The following is a 21,722-nucleotide window of genomic DNA, read 5'->3' as shown; positions in this document are numbered from 1 at the left end:
ATGTGAAATAGTTATGATAATTTTGAAAAAGGTGTTTCAGGCCATGTATAGTATTTTCTTCTGATGAACTCAATATACACACATCAAAAAAAGTTTTGCATCGTCCCGGTTCCCAGAACTCCTGAAGACAGACATTGACTGTGGATATTGTATCACTTATACAGTCCCTTGGACTGTTCAGAGATGTCACTATACTTGCCCAAAGATGTAAACAACCATGGATGAGCAGCACCTAGTAGATGGTGGGGGTCTGACAGCCAATCAGTTTCAGTCATTCCACCAGGAAGGAGGTACAGAGCTCATGTCGTCTGTACTTCAACCATGCCTAGATGGTCAATACCACGGTACGATAATGTCCACATTGTAACATTGTGCTAGGAAGGGTTCTCAACAACAGTAGTGTCCAGGTGTCTTGGAGTGAACCAAAGCGATGTTGGCATTTCATTGAAGCGGGTGTACTGCCAGTGGTCTGTGTTTTTCTAACACAGTATTTCGATGCCGTACCTCGACATCTTCATCAGGTGCTTTCTGTGACTGAATGACAGGCTTACTTATATCTGGACAGTGTCTGGCGTTCCCTACGCCGTCTGCTTCCGCTGCGACTTTGTCAGTTGGTTGCCATATGTTCTGTCTTCTGTCCACGCCCATTTCCACTATTTTCCCCGGTGGTTGCCATTTCATGGCATACCCTACTATGTCCACACATGACAGGCTCATTCCTAGCACTGTTGACAGGCTGCGTTTGCTGTCGGTGACTGTTCAGACTTTCTCCAGTGCGACCATGTCGGTTGGTCACCAGGTGTTCCGTCTTCTGTCCGTGCCTGCTTCCGCTGTTTTCCCCAGTGGCAGCTGTTTCATGGCATTCCCTACAAGGTCTGCACCCACCAGGTGTGTTCCTCACACTGTTGACAGGCTGCAGTTGCTGTTGGTGACTGTTCCAACTTTCTCCAGTCCGCCTGTCATTCTCCTGATCTCGTGTTTTCTCCCATTCTTTTTGGAATAGGCCCAAAGCTGGACTCCATGCTGTGCTGGGTTGCTATCCATCTTCCCAGTTTATCAAGTTCTCTGCCATCTTGACTTCGATCGATTCAGTGGTGACGCTGTCCCAAAATTTGATGGTCTGAGACAAGATCCTGGTTTTTATCATAATTCATGGTGTGCTCAAATTCCAAGCAATGTTATGCTATTGCCGATTTAGTGGCTTGTCATAGCCTGATATGCCTTTGGTGCTATTTACATCTTACGAGGGCTATGCCGAAAGTTTTTAGCAGAATGTGTGAAAAAAATTTATTTGCAAAAAAAAGTTTAAAACTTTTCAAAATACTTTCCGTTAGTATGTATACATTTTTCCATTCTCTGAAACCACTTAGAAAATGTCAGTCCATGCCTCTTTTGGGATGTCACTTAGTGCACTCTCGTACGCTGCAATGACCTCTTCATCTGATGAAAACCGCTACCCTAGAATTTTTTCCTTAGTCTTAGGGAACAGAAAGAAGTCACAGGGGACCAGGTCAGGTGAATAGGAGGGATGGGGTTATGTTCGCACTTTTTCCTTCTCCAGAAAGTCCATGATTCTGGCAGCCCTGTGAGCAGAAGCATTGTCGTAATGCAGCAGTAGGTGCCCACTCTTGGACTTTGGATGCTGTGACTTCCACGTGGCGATGACTTTTGGAAGACAATCATTCACGTACCATTCAACATTGACTGTACGATGTGTGTTTAAGGTCACAGAGGTGAGAAGCCCGATCTTTGTGAAAAAAGTTGTCGCCACCTTTTTTCCAGAGCTCTGACTTCATCGAACTTTTGTGGGTGATTCCTGCCCTGGGAACCACCACACAGAAGACCGTCTCTTCGTTTCAGGGTCATAATGGTAGACCCACGTTTCATCACCTGTGACGATATTGTAGGTGTCTTGGGAATTCCCTTCGTTGAATTTTTTGAGCATGAAACAACACTAGTCCACTCTCACCTCCTTTTGGCTTTCTGTCAGGGAATGTGGCACCCAACGGGCACATCTCTTACTAAGGCCTCAGTGACTATGAACGATGGTCTGTGCTGCTGTTGATCCAATATTTAGGGTCCCTTCAATGTTACAAAATGTAAGATGTGTGTCTTCTTTGATCATTTCCTCACAGCATCAATGTTTTCAGGAGTCACAGCTGTTGCTGGCCGACTGGGAGAAGGTTCATCTTCAGTTGACTGCCGACCCCACGAAAACTCGCGAAACCAATTTGCAACTGTGGCCCTAGAAGGGGAAGCTTCACCAAAAACTCGCAGCAAAGAAAATGGCATTCTTCGACACTTCAACCCTTTTTATAATTGTAAAAAGTCATGGCGTGAAAGTCGCGTCGCGACAGCTCCATCCTGTACCATCTCTGACTCAGCACTGCCTGTGCTTTCTTACCACGTTCTTACCGCATTGTGGGGGGATCACCACTAGCCAGGGGCTGCGCACACACGTTCCAAGGTCCAAAAACATTGCTCTTTTGAATGAAAACAACCCCTTACGGTTTACGGGCTGCTAAAAACTTTCGCAATAGCCCTCGTATATCAATGGTCCTGGTGGTCTGGCCAATTGAAGACATACCGCATTCACATGGTATATGGTAGATACCAGGTTTTCTGAATCCCAGATCATCCTTAACCATTCCAAGAAGCGCTCTGATCTTGTTTTGTGGGCAGAACACACTCTTGATTTTGTGCTTTTTCAGTATCTTAGCAGATACAGGTCCTGCATACCGTAGAAAGACTACCCTAGTGGCATCTCCTTCTTCTTCCTCTCCCTCAGTATCAGGTCATCGGGAGGGATGTAGCGCCTTGCAGATTTCCCTTTTTGAGTATCCGTTGTCAGCAAACACTTGCTGTAGGTATTGTAACTCTGCTGCCAAGCTGTCTGAGTCAGACAGTGTTTTAGCTCAGTGAACAATTGTTCTCAGCACCCCATTCTTTTGTGCCGGTCGGTGTGTGTAGGTTTTCTATACACACTATGGCCTTATGTGCCATCTGTCTTTCTTTTCACCAGGACATCCAGGAAAGGAATTTGACAATTATTTTCTAGCTCCATTGTGAACTTAATGCTGGAGCGTCTCAAGATCAGACCAAGAAACTCATGCAGTTTATCCCGACCATGTGGCCAGATGACAAATGTGTCATCAACGTACCTAAAGAAATAGGTTGTAGGCAGCGGTCATAAGTGCCTTGTCCTCGAATCCCTCCATAAACAGATTTGCCACTACCAGAGATAAGGGACTACCCATCGCCACTCCTTCAGTCTGCTCGTGAAATTGGCCTCCACATAGGAAATATGTCGATGTTAAGATATGCTTGAAAAGGTCCAACACAGCTCTACCAAATTTTTCACTGATTAAATTGAGTGTGTCCTGAAGTGATACCCTAGTGAACAGAGACACAACATTGAAGCTGACCATGGTGTCTTTGTTAGAGATTCTTAGGTTTTTGAGATGTTCCACAAAGTCTGATGACTTACAAATGTAGTGGATGCACTTTCCCACATACGGTGCTAACATCTTCTTAAGGTGGGTGGCTGTAGGATAGGTGGCTACACCAGTACTGCTTACCCTATGACGCAACGGAATACCCTCTTAATGGACCTTGGGCAATTCATATAATCTAGGTGGTACTAGTGCCTTAGCTTTCAGTTGCTTGACAACCTTCTCAGGCCATCCTGTTTCCTTGAGAAGAGCTCTGGTTTTCCTGTCCACTCTATTGGTGGGGTTATTCTCTAGTTGTAAGCAGGGTCCTGTAAGAGCGTACTGATCTTCTGGTTATAGTCGGTCTTCAACAGTATGACAATAGAATTCCCCTTGTCTGCCGGTAATACCACTACACTTTCATCTTCCCGCAAACTCCTGAGGGCCATCTTCTCATCTCTTGAAATGTTTGTTTTGGATGGTCTGGCTTTGGTGAGCGCCCTGCATGCATCTCTACAAATCTCTTCTGCAGCACTTAATGGTAGTGTATTGACCACTTTGCTCCACAGAGCTGATGAAGCTGGAGATTGGTAGGTCTCTAGGAGTGACTGCACAGTTGTGGCCCCTTCTGCATACTTTTAAGGTGGCATAGCACCAGTATGGCCCTGGTAAGGGAAAGGATCCATGATATGCATCATAGACTGGACATCACCTTCAGGAATCTGCTTCAACTACATCTGGACTTGGCAAACAGCTTAGCACCACAGGACTGGAACAGGATGGGCGGTACATCATGGTTGCTGGCGGCATGCATTAAACACAAAGCTAGAGCTAGACAACTGGCAAAATTTGAGCACGTGGATAAAAAAGTGCAACAGGAACATGATACTCGCAAGGTGGTAAATTTGAGTGGTCGCCCATTAGAAGATTCCACCTTGAAAATACTCGGAATGGGCCTCAACTCTGCAGCCACCCACCTTAAGAAGATGTTAGCACCGTATGTGGGAAAGTGCGTCCACCACATCTGTGACTCATCAGACTTTGTGGAACATCTCAAAAACCTAAGAATCTCTAACAAAGACACCATGGTCAGCTTCGATGTTGAGTCTCTGTTCACTAGGGTACCACTTCAGGTTACACTTAATTTAATCAATGAAAAATTTGATGGAGCTGTGTTGGACCTTTTCAAGCATATCACATCGACCTATTTCCTATGTGGATGCCAATTTTACGAACAAACTGAAGGAATGGCGATGGGTAGTCCCTTATCTCTGGTAGTGGCAAATCTGTTTATGGGGAGATATGGGGATGTGGCACTTACGACGGCTGCCTACAAGCCAACCTGTTTCTTTAGGCACGTTGATGACACATTTATCATCTGGTCACATGGCCAGGAAGAACTGCACGAGTTTCTTGACCATCTGAACTCAAGATACCCCAGCCTTAAGTTCACAATTGAACTAGAAAATAATTGTGCAGATAGGAGAATGAAACTGTGATATTTTATTACAAATAGTCCATGCATGCAGTCATACAAACAGGTTAGCATAAGCTGGATTCAAAGAGTAGACTGAATCACTATTTAACAGCAGATATGAAATAGCGCACCGAAGAGACCTACTAAGGTCACTGTGTGCACAATTGATTTTGATGATCAGTACGAAATCCCCATAGAGGGATCTCCCACCCCTGCCCTCTCATCTGTGGAAGTCATTTCTTTTGATCTTACACTGATACTTCTGGGTCTCCTACAGCTATCGTTCTGTTGCAGGCTGCCAAGTGTAGCATTTTGTGACCATTTCTGCATGCTTCAGTCACCTTTCTGTAGCAAGTATTATGTGAGCTTCACAACTTTTCAGGTGAACCTCAACCCCTGGCACTTTGTTGTGAATGCTTTGGCAGTTAACCGCTAGGATTTTAATACTCTCACCTGTGGAAAGCATTTCTTTCAATCTTACACTGATACTTCTGGGTTTCCTACAGGTATTGTTGTCTGTATTGTATGGAGAGCTGCCTATTTTTTTTTAACTGTGTGCACCATGCACACAGTCAGCTACCTGATTAGGAGCCTCTGATATGTAGTCCACACCTGACCCATTTAGGGGGACCCACAGTTCTCAACCCAGCAGCACACGTCCAGGATGTCGCAGCTTAGCTTGTCACTGAACCTTTGAAGTCTCTGGCTCAGTCCTTCCATTGACTCAGAACAAGAGGACCACAATCAGTTCTGGGGACAATGTGCAAGGCTGGTCTTCTCAAACTTCTCTGCCAGTCATTGGAATGACAAATGTATGACTCAGAGTGCAGTCGTCAAGCATAATTTGTTCCAATGTGCACCACACTCTGCAGTTGCTTGCACTGTATCCATAAATGGCTGCTAGAACAGTCTCTTCAACATATTGAATAGCTGCATTTTTAACTGGTGCAATGTATTACATGAGAGTGAACAAATAACTTCAAATTAAGCCTGCTGATCATCTTTTAATCTGTTCAGCTAAAAAGGTGCTAATTCCCTTTAATAATTGAAGCAAATACACAAAATGAGATTTCTGAAAAGGTGACAGAAAAATCTGCGGTAAAAATTACTAGTTTCCTAAAACGTTTTGAGATTAATTACAGTTGTTCAAAAACAGAATCGATTTACTATTAATTTACTATGAATGTTGATAGTATATATGGCTACTCCGCTTTAAGGGTAAACTAGATCTCATGCAATATGTTGGTTAGCATATCTGTTACAGTAACCAAATCACAAATGCCTATTTATTACAAATTAGATTACGCAAAAGATGATGGTAGCTTCTGGAAGTTCTCAAATATGCATATTTATCTTCATTGAAATACTTTGAAATTCAAGGGTGATGTATTCTTTGGCAGTAACTGTGTACCACAAATGCTGATTTGCTATGAAATAACTTACATATTCAAAACCCTTGTACAGGTATACTTACAAAAATATAGTTTTGTAAGCATCTGAAAATTCTCAGAAGCAACCATTTCTCATATAATTATACAACAAAATTACAGAATGATTGTTTTGAATGAGGATAGGCCTACTGTTTTCAAAACCTTTGAGAGAGTGTAAATAAGCTTAAGCCTACAATTGACAATAACAGTAAGACTATACTGTGGCCCTCGCAGCTCTTCAAAATTTCACAATATATCACAATACAAATAGATATTGATACAATCAATGAAAAATTATGCAGAAGCAATGCAAACAGTAAAATATGCTAATCTAGACTTTCAAAATGGCACTGAATTTGTACACGAGATTTACTGAACTGGCAGCCTCTTGTAGATAGATGTAAACTATTCCAAGAAAGTCCTCTAACTATGTTTCAAGAACTGGTTTTAAATGGCATCATGCACATTGGGATCACAAGGATAAGATTAGAACACATACAGCATGCACATATGCATTCAATCAATCTTTCTTCCTGTGCTCCATATGTGAATGGAATGGGAAGAAACTCTAATAACTGGTACAATGGAATTTAACCTCTGCCATGCACTTCACAGTGGTTTGCAGAGTATAGACATAGATGTAGAATGTCTGTTCATCTTGTTCTAGGACCCTATGTTGACAAGTGAAAGGTGGTTGCAGGTGTGAATAATGTTGACCAGTGTAAGATGGTTGCAGATGTGAATATTGCCTTAGCGAAGCAGTACTTGTGCACAATCTGCCAACATTTTATGATCACCATGAGGTTGTAGATGAGGTGTGTTGACATGAGCAATATATCACTTGATTTGCCTTACCAACTCCAGTAACACAGTGTCAGCAAATGGTGGAACAGGATCCATAACATCTGCAGTGAGAACAAGGCATACACTGCATAAAATATCTGCCATGAATGCTTCTAAACCTTCTTTGTAGGTGTACCTCAAGGAGGACCAGCATCCAAGGCAGTGCTTCAGTCCACTGGCCAATGTGTTACATTAGTACTGTCTTAAGTGTGGAGTGACAATGTTCAAGGCCATTATGTTGGGAATGGTATGCTGTTGTCTGAAAGCATTCAACACTATACAATTTGCACAGTTTAGAGAACAGGTTGTGACAAAGCAAGTTGAGATATTTTTATTTCTCCTCTTGTTTTGTCATCTGCTTCATTGGAATTCATTTTTTCACTTTTAACTAATTATCATTAACATACATGCATATAATCTGCATTTTCATAAAAGCGGAAGGTTGTCCCTAAATTTTATAGAATATAACACCAGATCTAATTTTGTGCTTAGTTTTATGTATGTAATTAATTTTCTAATTTATTTTGACTATGCCTAGTTAGTATCTTTTGTTATAGGGTGAAATCAGTAATTGATTCATAACTTAAATTCTATTGTTGATGTATAAACAAATATAATTTCTGTACTAATTATAAACATTTGGAAGAACAGCTAATAGTATTCTTAAAGGAACTATTTGGCTCTACTCAAAAACATGTTAGCAAAGCTAGCTCTTAATTAATTCTAAGGTAATTAACAGTTTTGTCCAAATTATTGTTTTCATACTTATGTTTGTTAATTTCATGATTTAAACAAATAATTAGGCCCAACTCTTGTAGTAGAAGAAACTGTTGAAAAGACGGAATTTTTCAATGTATTCAGTTAATTTAATGAGTTAAGTTTTAATTGTAATTTCTGTAAATTAAACAGTGGACAATGTGAAGTTTCAGTACCTATTATTGTGAGGATATTTTGGTTCCGAGACAGTCACTCCACAGCCGAGTTTCAGCCGAGGAACCTGTATTGGTTAGATTAACAACAATGCATCTGTGAAATAAGTGTAACACAATTAGGCCATGAGTTAAAACAATGAGTGTCTGCTCCATATGTACCTTTCTGTTCTTCAAGAACTGTGAACTTTGTGGTTAGGTTTTTACTGTTTGTAGATGTTCACTAGTAAACTATTGTAGCAGTATGTGGAACTTTGCCTGCAAACTATTAATGAGTCTTATGGGAAGTTAAAACAGTAGTGCACTGGCCATATATAACTGTGTATTATGGGGAGGGGAGGGGGGGGGGGGGTTGTGTACAATGAAGGTAAACTTCTGTGAATTGCAACTGTGTACCTGTCAACTATATTATTTAAAGTAGTCAGTGTTGTACTTCCACACCCCATTTTTCAGACAGTATCACAATGCTGTACATCAACACCAAGGACAACAAATGAAGAAATAAAGAAGGAAAACCATCATAAGGTGTGACTTGAATTGGCATCCTTTGTCTGTGGTAACTGACTTAAGACAGATGAGCCTTGCTATCAACATCTGTAGGAAAGCCAGAACTGTACTCTCTGCTGTCATATCCACCAAAAGGCCTCTGCCCAAGTTGTGACAGTGTCTATTGCTGGCAGGATATAACCATAGCTGTTGAATTCTGGTAGAGGTACCACTGCTTCAATGTCTATACTATTGCTAGAAAAAGAGCTAGTGTTCAAAAGTTATGTCTTTTTGTGCTCCACGAATTGATCCACTATATGTGAGTGATTGCCTTTCCCTTATTTTATGTACTGTTCCCACTAGGCTGAAGTGTGTGTGTTGTATGAGCCCTTTGGTATTGTATTTGTGTCATGTTTCAGAAATGCTTGACGTTCGGCCTTAATGCCCTAGCAGTTGATGCACGATCATGTTCACTCCCTGAAGACATATTTCACATTTTCACATTAGGTCACATGAAACTCTGACCAGCATGGTGATTGGTCCAGTTTCAGCATGCAACATACTGTACTAATCAAGAAAAATCACTTTGTAGAATTTTTGTGGAATAACTGTACATAATCTATGTTGTGACATACCACACCAAAGTTGTTTGTCCATACTAAAGATTGTTGCTTGTTCCATTATCAATTTGGTGTTGCTGTCTTGCAGAAGTGCTGCAATTTGCAGGTTGTGCTGCTACACTTCAGCCAATTCATCATCTATATTGGCACTCATTGAGTTGATATGAGAGATAAACTTGAGTACTACATTGTTTGCTCCCTTAATATAATGAATGTTGTTGTGAATGATCCTGTAAGGCTGCAATGAGAGAACCAGTGGAGTGTACCAGCCATTCCTGGATGGAGTATAGCTTGCACCACCACCCAATTAATTATTTGTGAAAATCGTTAGTGGGCATCCTTTAACGCCATCACAAAAATGTTGGACCGTTTCATAGAGTGCAAATACCCCTTTGTCCAGCTGACCATTTTCACTGTGATTCCATGAGTTTCTGAGAAAATAATCAGAGTGGTTGTTGTTGACCTTCTATCATATGTTGTAAAACTGCAGTAATGGCAGTGTCACTGGCATCCTTTGAAATATATAAGTGTGCTGAAGGCAAGGGATGTATCAGGGTTGCTGCTTGGTGGAGGTAACCTTTCATTGAATCAAATATTTGTTGCATCTGCTCACATTATTTCAGAGTCTGCTAGTCATGAACATTCTTGCTGGCTAAAGTATTAGTTAATGTATATGGCAGCAGTAGAAGTTTACAACCCCCAGGAAACTTCATAGTTTCTGAAAAGTTATCAGTTGAGTCATCAGCTTCATGAGTTTAATTTGCTCTTGTGTTGGCCAAATGCTGTACAAATTGCTTAGTGGCCTAAAATGGTAACTTCCTGCCTGCACAGATGGCACATTCCATTTTTGTCAAATATGAGAAGCATTCAGTAAGTAATGCAACACACATTTTGTCTGAAAGCAGGGTGGTTTTAATTAGGATTCCAGTACACCATATTACTCCCCATTCTTTGGGCTACAAAGCCCTATTTTTTCAACATAATCTCCATTCAGTTCAATGACTTTTACCACTTTACTGGGAGACTCTGTATTCCCACATGGTACCATTCTACTTGTCGGCATCAAGCCAACATCTTGATGCATCAATAACTTCCCCATTATCCCTGCACTGCTTCCCATTGAGTGTATCTTTCATTGGGGCAGACAGGTGGAAGTCAGAAGGTGTGAGATGCAAGCTGTCAGGTGGATGAGGAAGAACAGTCCAATGAAGTTTTGCGAGGTCCTCTCAGATGCCCAGTCTTAGGCGAAGCCTTGCTTTTTCATGGAGAATGAGAAGTTCATTTGCATTTTCGTGGTGAAGAACACTCTAAAGTCATCGCTTTAGCTTCCTTAGGGTAGCACAATACACTTAAGAGTTGATCATGCCACCATGAGGGAGGACATCAAACAAACAACCCCATCAGAGTCCCAGAAGACCATAGCCATGAATTTTCCAGCTGAGGGCGCAGCTTTAAGCTTTTTCTTTGGAGGAGAGATGGAGTGGCACCACTCCATGGATTGCCATTTTGTTCCTGGTTTGAAATGATAAACCCACACTTCATCACCTGCAATGATATTCAACAAAAAAGTTGTCACTATCAGCCATGTAACGCAAAAGCAATTCCACACAGGTAGCTCTTTGTTGCTCCTTATGGTCTTCTGTTTGGTGGTAGGGAATCCAGTGGACGCACACATTTGAGTACCCGTCTGGTGGACGAGTGTGTCAGCACTACCAACAGAGATGTCCAGTTGAGCAGTGAGGTGTTTGATTGTGATCCATCGATCATCTCAAGTGAGAGTATCCACAAGTTGCAAAATTGCAGGTGTCACAGCTGTGTGCAGTCAGCTACCATACGGGAGATAGACAGGTTTGCATGATTTTGTTGTGATGCCTCACTAGATTTACGTACTGACACAGGAGTTAATGTAGATTCAGACCACTACCTTGTAATTGTGAAACTAAGAGCTAGAATATCTAATTCAAGAAAAGTCAAAGGAACACCTCAAAGTAAGTACATGGTGTCAAAGCTAAAAAAATGAAGATATCTCTAAAACATACTCTGAGAAGGTTACTGAGAATCTTTCATTATACATCCCTAGTTTAAGTGATAATCTGGATCAGGAATGGAATGCTTGCAGGGATGCAGTCATTAAGGCAGCAGAGGAAGTGCTAGGGAAAGAAGGAAAACAACCAAGGAATTCCTGATCTGATAAAGAATGTAAGAGAATAAGTCAGGAGAAAGATCTGTCATACAGGAAAATGCCTGAGAAATCATATACTCATCTAGCAGTAAGAAATTATCAAGAAAAAAGGAAAGAAGAGAAGGAACTGTATTGGAGAAAGAAAGAAAGCAGATTGAAGAACCAGAAACAATTAAAAAAACAAATGATGTTAGAAAATTTTATGGGACATTACTAACTAATTATTAAGGGGTATTGGGTAGAGTATTTCAGTGACCTATTGGATGCTTCAGAGTCCCCTACTGGAGATATCCCAGTCTCTCCAGAAGATGATGCCATAGAATCTCCCCCTTTCCCAAGGAGAAGTGAACAAAGCAGTTGCCTGATCAAAGAACAATACAGCACCAGGGACTGACAATATAACATCTGAACTATTGAAAGCTGGAGGAGTTGGGCTAAATCATAGGATCTCCAAGATTGTGTGCCTCATCTGGGAAAAGGAAGAGTTGCCAGAAGAATGGAAAGTAGGAATAGAAAGTCTGGTGCATAAGAAAGGAGATCTATTTGAATGCAGCTACTACAGAGGCATAACACTCTTAAATGTTGTTTATAAAATACTATCAAATATCCTGTTTAATAGACTTTCACCTACAGCAGAAGACTTTATTAGAAGCTATCAAGGGATGCAGGTTCAGACCAGGAAAGTCAACTGTAAACCAGATAGTTACTCTCCGACAAATAGCAGAAAAGACCAGTGAATTCAATGTTGGTGTGCACCATCTTTTCATTGACTTTAAATCTTCATATGACACAATAAACTGGGCCAAATTTTGAGGCAGTGAAGGAATTTCGAGTGCCTGGAAAGCAGGTGTGTGAAATAGAGGTAACCCTAAAGTACCCCCAGTGTACTGTGCAATTGCAGTCCAGGCTATCACCTCAGTTTCCCACTCAAACTGGGCTAAGACAAGGAGATGGGCTTTCCTGCTTACTTTTCAACATAGCACTTGAAACAGTGGAATGCGAATCAGGTATTCAGACAAGAGGTACTATCAACTATAGGTCTGCACAATTGCTGGGATATGCAGATGACATGGATTTAAAGAGCAGAACACTTAGAGATCTACAAAGTGCATTTTCAGCTCTAAAACAGAGTGCAGAGAAGAGGGGCCTGAGAATAAATGAAGGAAAAATGAAGTATATGTATAATGGCACTAACAAATCCTTACAGCCGATAACCCTTGATCGAATGACATTTGAGTTAGTGGAATGTGTCACCTATCTGGGCTCAAACATATAAGAAAATGACTCCACCTGTACTGAAATTATGGTTCACATAAGTGCTTCTAATTGATACTACTTTGGAATGTTGCAACATTTTAAATCCAAGCTTCTATCATGAGGGACTAAGTTCCAACTTTACAAACGCTGATACACCCAGTACTTATTTACGGCTCAGAAACATGGACAATGACAAACCAGGGTGAAAACAAACTGAGATGACATGAGAGAAGTATATTGAGGAGTATTATTGGACCTTTATAGGAAAATGAGACCTGGAGGAGGTGAAGGAATGATGAACTTTATAACTACTATAAGGAGGATGATGTGGTCAAGTTCATAAAGCTGTGTAGATTTAGATGGGCTGAACATGTAATGTGACTTGATGAGACAGATTCTGCAAGGAAAGCATCGGTTGCCATAACTGGAGGTCAACGGCGAAGTCTAGAGAGGAATGGCAGAAAATTGAAGAGGCCAAGCCACACCCCAGGATGTAGTGCCAATGGAAGAAGAAGAAGAAGAAGAAGAAGAACAAGAACAAGAAGAAGAAGAAGAAGGGTAGCACAATACACTTCAGAGTTAATTGTGCCACCATGAGGGAGGACATCAAACAGAATAACCCCTTCAGAGTCCCAGAAGACCATTGCCGTGACTTTACCAGCTGAGGGCTCAGCTTTGAGCTGTTTCTTTGGAGGAGAGATGGTGTAGCACCACTCCATGGATTGCCATTTTGTTTCCAGTTCGAACTGATGAACCCATGCACCATCACCTGCAATGATATTCAACAAAAAGTTGTCATAAACAGTCTTGTAACACAAAAGCAGTTCCACACAGATGGCTCTCTTTTGCTTCTTAAGGCCTTCTGTTTGCCAGCAGAGAATCCGGTGGACGCACACCTTTGGGTACCGCATCTAGTGGACCAGTGTCCAGTTGACCAGCTAGGTGTTTGGTTGTAGTCCATCGATCACCTCAAGTGAGAGAGTTTACAAACTGCAACACTGCAGTTGTCACAGCTGTGTGCAGTTGGCTTCCACACAAGAGATAGAGCAGGGTTTGCATGATTTTGTTGAGATGATAACAGACACCACATCCAATGACTCACTGGGCTTTTGTTCACTGCTTTTCCGCAAGAGAAATTCAATGACAGCTCTCTGCCTGGGATGCACCTCCACTACAGACATCATTTTGAAGGCTACATATAGCACTGCCACCTACTGAAACTTCATGAAACTATAGGCACTGAAGTGTGAATATTCCATGGTGTCCCACAACAAAGTCCGTATTTTTCAGGCAAAATTGGCCAAGAAAAAAAAATTGTTGCATTATTTACTTAATGCCCTGTATTACAAATGTCTCTAGCACTTCAAAGATTTTCCCTAGATCCTCTTCATGCTCTTGTGAAGATGCTGAGAATATAGGAATGTTGTTCAAGTAAGAGAAGTAGAAAGAAAACTTATGGAGGACCTTGTTGAACAAATGCTGCCCTATCTGGGCTGCCTAATTTAAACCAAGTGGCATAAAAAGAAATTTGTACAGTCCAAAAGGCATAATAATGGCATTTTTGGTGTGTCTTTCAAGGCTAAAGGAATGTGTAAGCATGCCTTTTGACAGTTGAGGACACTGAAAATTGACACACTGGCTAATGTGTGTACAAAATCCTGAGTGGTGGGTATGGAGTATCCATCTGGTACCATACAAGCATTGAGGACCTAACAGTTCCCACACAATCTATAGGAATAATTTTTTAGAACCAAATGAATAAGGGAGGCCCAAGTGCTATCCAAAGGTTGCATAATCCTCAACTGTGACAATTCATTGATTGCTGCCTTTGTGGCATGTAACTTGTCTGGTGCCATCCATTAAACCTTGTGGAAGACTGTGGATTCTGCTATAGTATTGATTTTATGCACAGTATTGTCTCTGACACCACTCACAGCTGGAGGCTGGTCCACGAATGACAGAGCACAGGTAACACAGTGTTGCATTGACATAATTGTCGCTGACCTGTTTTTGCTCAGGTGGTTTTCCTTACAGTCTGTGGGTGGAACGTCTTGAGGATGTGCAAGATTTCATTGCCCCATTATCAGCCACTGCTGGTTTACATAATCCTGGATGCAATGGACAGCATCACTGTGTGCTTGTTTCACATTCTCAAATCCTCCTGAGACTATGCTTCTAAATGTAATGAAGTCGTGGTTAGCATCTTGTCTAGATAAAGAAAGTGTTTGTTCTCCTTGGAGGAGCTGCAAAAATCATTTTTTTAAAAAAAAATTAGCTTTTCCACATCCAGTAAAAGTGCTTGAATGTGTTGGTTTGGCATTGGTGGCAATTCCACATGGCATGTAGTACCCTGTGGAAGACCCAGGTGTTAGAACTGCCCAGTACACCCACTGAGCACTTCCTATTCCAGTCCTGTCACAGGCTTATCCTACCACATCAGAGGATGGGCCACCTGTGGAAGCAACCGTTTTGTGTAATAGCTCTGATGCAAATGTTGCTCATATTTTTATATTGCTTTGACCATCAATCAGCCATCCAACAGGAGGAAGTATCACCACCAAAAATGTTCAAATGTGTGTGAAATCTTATGGGACTTAACTGCTAAGGTCATCAGTCGCTAAGCTTACACACTACTTAACCTAAATTATCCTAAGGACAAACATACACCCCCATGCCTGAGGGAGGACTCGAACCTCCACTGGGATCAGCCGCACAGTCCATGACTGCAAGGATCACCACCAAACTATGGCCAAGAGTGAAGCAGACCAACCTGTTGCAAAACATGCATGTGAATATAACATGCTTCATTTCAGTGGCTGCTTCACAACCTGGGCCATATGGATCCTCCTCTCCATCAACAGCTTTTCTGAACAGCTCCAATGGGAGTTATCCTTACAATGTGTTCTCTGCTCCTGAAATCTTCCTGGCTTCAACCTATGGTAACCTACTGTCCCCATACCCTCTGTCAGATAGTTTCTGCTTCATCTGTCCTATCATCTCCTCAAAAATCATGTCCCCTCACCTTTATTGTGCACTGCTCTCTGCCAATACATCCGTATACATCCGTCTTCTCTTCTCCTCTCCTTTTCACTATTTTTATATCCCCCCCCCCCTTTCCACTCCCACCTCTAGTCTCTGCACACTCTGTCAGGCAGCACTGTGTCCTCTTCCCCCACCCATAATGTGCTATCCGTCCCACTCCCCATTCCACTATGTTGTTGCTACTGTTCGTTGCTTTTCAGTTTCCGTCTGGCCTGAGCTGACAGAGATAGCAGTCATGTGTGTGAGTTGTGCTTGCTTGTGTGAATGTTTGTGTGTTTTTCTTTTCTGATAAGGCTTTGGCCAAAAGCTCAATTTCTAACAGTCTTTTCATTGTTCCTGTATGCACCTCAGTGTGTCATTTTTACAGTAAGTAGCTACCTATCCTTTCTATAATTGTTGACAAGATTGTTTTTCCTACACACCTGCATTAACTTACATTTTTTCTACATTCAGAGCTAGCTGCCATTCCTCACACCATCTACAAATTCTGTCTGTCATCTTGTATCCTCCTACAGCCACTAAACCACAAAGCTTCCTGCACTTCTCAGCATCAACAGCAAACAGCCACAGATTGCTGCTCACCCCTTCTGTCACGGTAATCCAGGATAGGTGATGGGCTACCTTCCACAGGTCAAATAGAATCATCTGCAGGTAATGGCTGTGAATAGGTCTGTTGTGATGGTTGACATTATGTTGCATAATAGTCATTGAACACTTGTCTTTTTCCTCTGCAGCAGCAGTGTGCAATGTGTCTACGGTGTACACAGTGGGAACATATTAGGATGTTGTCCTCTGTCCTGAAGATGTCTGTTTTTCTGTGGGGTGTTGTACTTGGCAGAGGAGTTGGTTGTACTTGTGTTGGTCAGATACTGAGTTAGTGTTTGATGGCTGTGGCATAAGTCCAACATGGCAGAGTCCATTCTTCATTGTCACTTTTGTCTGGTGTTCATAACAGCTATTTCTCGCATTCTTGGTCTGATATTTTTCACTGCCATAAACTGTTGTATTTCTTCCCTTACTACCTGACATGTAAGAGTGGTGAGGTCATAGCAGTATTCCACAACTGTTGTAGGGACCCATTTGGAAGTTTTTTTCCCCCAAATGTCTTGACCCCACTTGATTAATTCCTCTGTTGTCATGACATCCTTTACCAGAAAACCTTGGTACATCTCTTACTTGGATTCACAATGTGGCATAGGGCCAAACCATTGAGTCTGCAAATTACTGTTGGGCTGTGCCATCCTATGGACCTTAAGAATGATGCACTGCTTGTACTGCAGTTTCAGTTCATGTAGGCAGTGTGTTTTAAGTTGCCTAATTGAAGTCAATACAATGTGCACGTTTTGAAGTACCTGGTATCTCCATCAAACAATCCCACATTATAAACACAATCAAGTCCAAATTTGAAACAGGGTCATCATTTAGGTACAGCACTTAGCACTGAAAGCACATTTATTATGGCCATCAACATACAGACAGAATGGAACTGCTTCCTTGACAGAGAGTGCTGCTCTTGATACAAACATTGAATATTCTAGAATATGGAAACAGTTAATATTGTCTTTAACCTTAACAAAGATTTAGATAATATTTCTTTATTAGGTATATTTTAATATTGATCTTTCTGTAGTCTCAGTTTGGTTATCTATTTAATTATTTTTACATCACAAGATTGTACCTTACAATACACTCTTACACTGGACCAGGGTTTTACATGTATAGTACTTTTTACATCCCTGTTTCTTAAAGAATGATAATTACATTTATACAATAAATAGTAATAAAATGGTGCTAATATAATTAAACAAGTTTTGAATGTACCTGAAGTCAATAATTCACCCCAATTACTGAATTTGAAAGATATTACAGCAATGTTTGTTGATTTCAAAAAGGACTTTGACTCTGTTGACAGTTAAATTATAGATAAAATATTCTGAGAAGTTGGTATAAAGCCTAAATTAGCAAATGTAGTTCATGAAACACTTTTAGACACAGTATAAAAAGTGAAATTTTGTGGGAGTAGTCTCAGTCAGCTCTTTGAAATAACCACAGGTGTGCGGCAATCTGATGGAGAGTCCCAAATTCTTTTTAATTGCATTCTAGAAAAAGAGTGAGAATTTGGAATGAAAATATAAATGAACATGTCAGCTCACCAACAAGGTTGAGAGGGAAAACAAAAATGTTGAAATAAACTGTCTCGATTTGCAGATGACTTTGCTGTACTTTCTGAAAATGTGACATCTGCTGTCTTTTATAATAAATATCCTGTAGGACTGACTTAAGAATTTCTGCATAAAAGATAAATAAATGAAGTTCAACAAGCATTAAAAATACACTGAAATTCATAAAAATTGATATTGGCAAAAACAGAGCAGGTAAAAAAAGTAAACTATTTTGGGGGAGATAATCCAAGAAAATGGTATGGAAAAAGACGGTATTGAGAAAAGAATACATAAAATGTGAAGAGCATACAGTATAATTATTAAAGAATGTCACAATAAAAAAATGCTTGCCCAAAAATGCAAAAATAAGGCATTACAATACAGTAGTAAAGCCAGAATGTCTCTATGGAAGGAAGTATATAGCATTAAACTACATTTAAATAAATTACAAAGACTAGAATGGTGAATCATTTGGAAAAATATTTGGCCCACAAAAAACTATGGAAGGTTGGAAATTATGAAGTAACAATGAGATTTATTAAAACATTCAGAACATACCTGAAATAATGAGACAAAGAAGATTGGTATTTTTTGAACATTTGTATTGAATGGAAGACAGTAGATTAACCAAAAAGATATTCCATATGTGTGAGATAAAAGGTCAACAATAAGTTGGATCCATATAAAAGCTGAAGATACAACTGACAGAAACGTGTTTACAAGAAAAATATTGATGTGGAAGGTTTCTAAGGAGGAGAGAGGAAAAGAACTGGTCTGAGGAGGACAGAGAACAGGACGAAAGATCATAGTGAACAGATGAAAGATTACTGGAAGAAAAGAAAAGAACAATAAAAAAGGAATTGGATTCTCAGAAGATAAGTGAGAAAGTGCGAGAGTATGGCTGCAAAATCAGTTTGGTGTTGAACACACAGCTGATCAATGAAAAGAATTGTGTGTGCAATTCTATAGACCTGTACCTCTTGTTCACTGCTATGCTTGATATGTAAGTCTAGAGCTATTTCAGGTGCTGAGGCTTTAAAAGACACATATATAAGACTGAGAATCTTACTAGTTTTTAGATGATACCTTTCCCAGAGATACAGAGAAAGACAGTGCACTTCGATGCATTCTCTCTCTCTCTCTCTCTCTCTCTCTCTCTCTCTCTCTCTCTCTCTCTCTCTCTCTCTCTCTCTCTCTGTCACACACACACACACACACACACACACACACACACACGGTTACACAGTGTGTGCTGACTACATTTTGCTGGCACTGCAACTCAACTGGGGTGAGGGTTTGTGTCAGATTAAGTGGACATGGTGAGGGAGTGGGAGGGAGGTTTGGTGAAGGGTTTCTGATGGCTGGGAGGTCAAGGCATCTAGTGTGCAGGATAGTAATATGAGAGCTAGAAGCAGTAGGTGTGCAGGATAGGAATGTAGCACTGCCACCATTGAGCTCATTCTGGTCGTGGGCAGGGTAGCCGTGAACTGCATATGATGATGTGAAGTGTGGATTGTGATGGGGAGATGGAACAGAGGCAGAGGAGGATTGGGAGATGGAACAGAGGCAGAGGAGACTATGAGGAAGACAGTATTGATGCATGATGAATGAAGTTAGGAACATGGAGCAGGAGGGAAGTGGGTGTGGGCAGGGTGTTGAGGCCAGTTCAGAGGATGTGTTGCAAGGAAAATTCCCATCTACTTAATTCAAAGAGACCGGTGGGGCAGAATCCAGATCATGTGGGCTGTGAAGTGCCCAATGAAATTGATCGTGTTGTGCTTTGCAATATGTGTGGTACTGGATGGTCAACTCTGCTCCTGGCCACAGTTTGTCTGTCGCCATTCATTAATATGGACAGCTGATTGTTTGTCATGCCCACATAAAATGTTGTGCAGATATTACAGCAGAACTGGTATATGACCTGAAGCTAGCCAAGTTCTCAGTATAGTTCATGTGCTTTTTGAAGACTGAGCATATCTACAGTTCAGAGCACAGTTGAGAGAACTTGACAACCTCTGCCCAATGTTTCCCTGATGGTGGCTGTATCTTTGTAGGTGTTGTGGACCTGCTTGATGTATACTGAACAGCCAAAGAAACTGGTACACATGTCTAATATTGTGTAGGGTCTCCATGAGCACACAGAAGTGCCACAACATGATGTGGCATGGACTCGACTAATGTCTGAAGTAGTGCTCGAATCATGCAGGGCTTTTCAGAAATCCGTAAAAGTACAAGGAGGAGGAGATCTTTTGTGAACAGCATGTTGTAAGGCATCCCAGATGTGCTCAATAACGTTCACATCTGGGGAGCTTGGTGGCCAGTGGAAGTGTTTAAGCTCAGAAGTGTGTTCCTGGAGCCACTCTGTAGCGATTTGGCATTTGTGGGGTGTCACATTGTCCTGATAAAATTGCCCAGGTCTGTAGGAATGCACAAGGGACATGAATGGATGCAGGTCGTCAGACAGGGTGCTTATGCACATGTCACCTGTCAGAGTTATATCAAGACATATGAGGGATCCCATATGACTCAAACTGAACAAGCCCCAAATCATTACAGAGCCTCCAGCAGTTTGAGCAGTCATCTACTGACATGCAGGGTCCATGGATTCATGAGGTTGTCTTCATACCCATTCACATCCATTCACTTGATACAATTTTAAATGAGACTAATCCAACCAGGCAACATATTTGCAGTCATCTTACACAAGTGGGCCTTGGACTCTGAAAGCCCGTGTTGATGATGTTTCACTGAATGGTTCACACACTGACGCTTGTTGATGGCTCAGCATTGAAATCTGCAGCAATTTGCGAAAGAGTTACACTTCTGTCACATTGAATGATTCTCTTCAGTCATTGTTTGTCCCATTCTTGCAAGATCTTTTCCCACCTGCACCGATGCTGGAGGTTTGATGTTTTACCAGATTCCTGATATTCATGGTACAATTATGAAATGGTTTTATGGGAAAATCTGCACTTCATCACTACCTCGGATATGCTGTGTCCCATCGCTCATGTGCCAACTATAACATCATGTTCAAACTCACTTAAATCTGGACAAACTGCCATTGTAGTGGCAGTAACTGATCTAACAACTGCACCAGATACATGTTGTCTAACATAGGCATTGTCAACCATATTCTGCCTGTTTACATATCTCTGTATTTGAATACACATGCCTGTACCAGTCTATTTGGTGGTTCTGTGTATATTGACAATATATTACTTAAAATTTTATTCTTCCATGTGTCCTCTGTCTCTTCCAATGATTATCTTCCCCCATCCTCTTTCTACACTGACTGACACAATAAAAAACAGAAAACTGCAATTTCTTGAAACAATTTTATTGTAAATTTTTATTTGAAATTCCTGTCACTTTTATGACACTAATGTAGTATTTTGTGATAGAATATTATGATGTGGTTCTATCTACAAATCTAAACAGAAAAGGGATTATAAACTAATTAAGCCAGAGACATGGAAGTGACATGATTGGAATCACACTTCAGGCAAATTCTGAGGAAGCTCATAAAGGTAATGCATTTTCAAAAGCATTATTATCTGTTCTTGCGCCAATCATGACATCCAGTCTTTCAGGATTGCTTCTGATTAATGCTGCAATGTCCTTTTGAGGAATCACCTCCCATTTTTTCAAGAGGGTTCCCATAGGTCTTGTAGGGTCTCTGAGTAGTACCGATGGGCCCTTCTCTCCAGCTGGTCCTGTATGTGCTCAGTAAGATTAAATCAGAGCTTCAAATATACCAAGCCCTAATGTGAATCTCTGGTTCATTCATGAACACTTGCACATGTCTTGGATTAAGTGGGCATGCACTGTCATGCATTAGTGTAAAACCATCATCAGTAAAT

At 41.0% G+C, this 21,722-nt stretch overlaps 1 protein-coding gene across 6 annotated transcripts in view; it reads left to right on the top strand.

Annotated features, from left to right (window-relative positions):
- Nucleotides 1–21,722, top strand: part of LOC126348080 (solute carrier family 25 member 45-like) — a 101,650-nt gene that overhangs the window by 41,757 nt on the left and 38,171 nt on the right. The gene's annotated exons all lie outside the window — the stretch shown is intronic.

The sequence above is a fragment of the Schistocerca gregaria genome, chromosome 1 (assembly GCF_023897955.1).
Source record: "Schistocerca gregaria isolate iqSchGreg1 chromosome 1, iqSchGreg1.2, whole genome shotgun sequence".
Lineage (NCBI taxonomy): Eukaryota > Metazoa > Arthropoda > Insecta > Orthoptera > Acrididae > Schistocerca > Schistocerca gregaria.
This window is presented reverse-complemented; position numbering and strand designations above follow the sequence as displayed.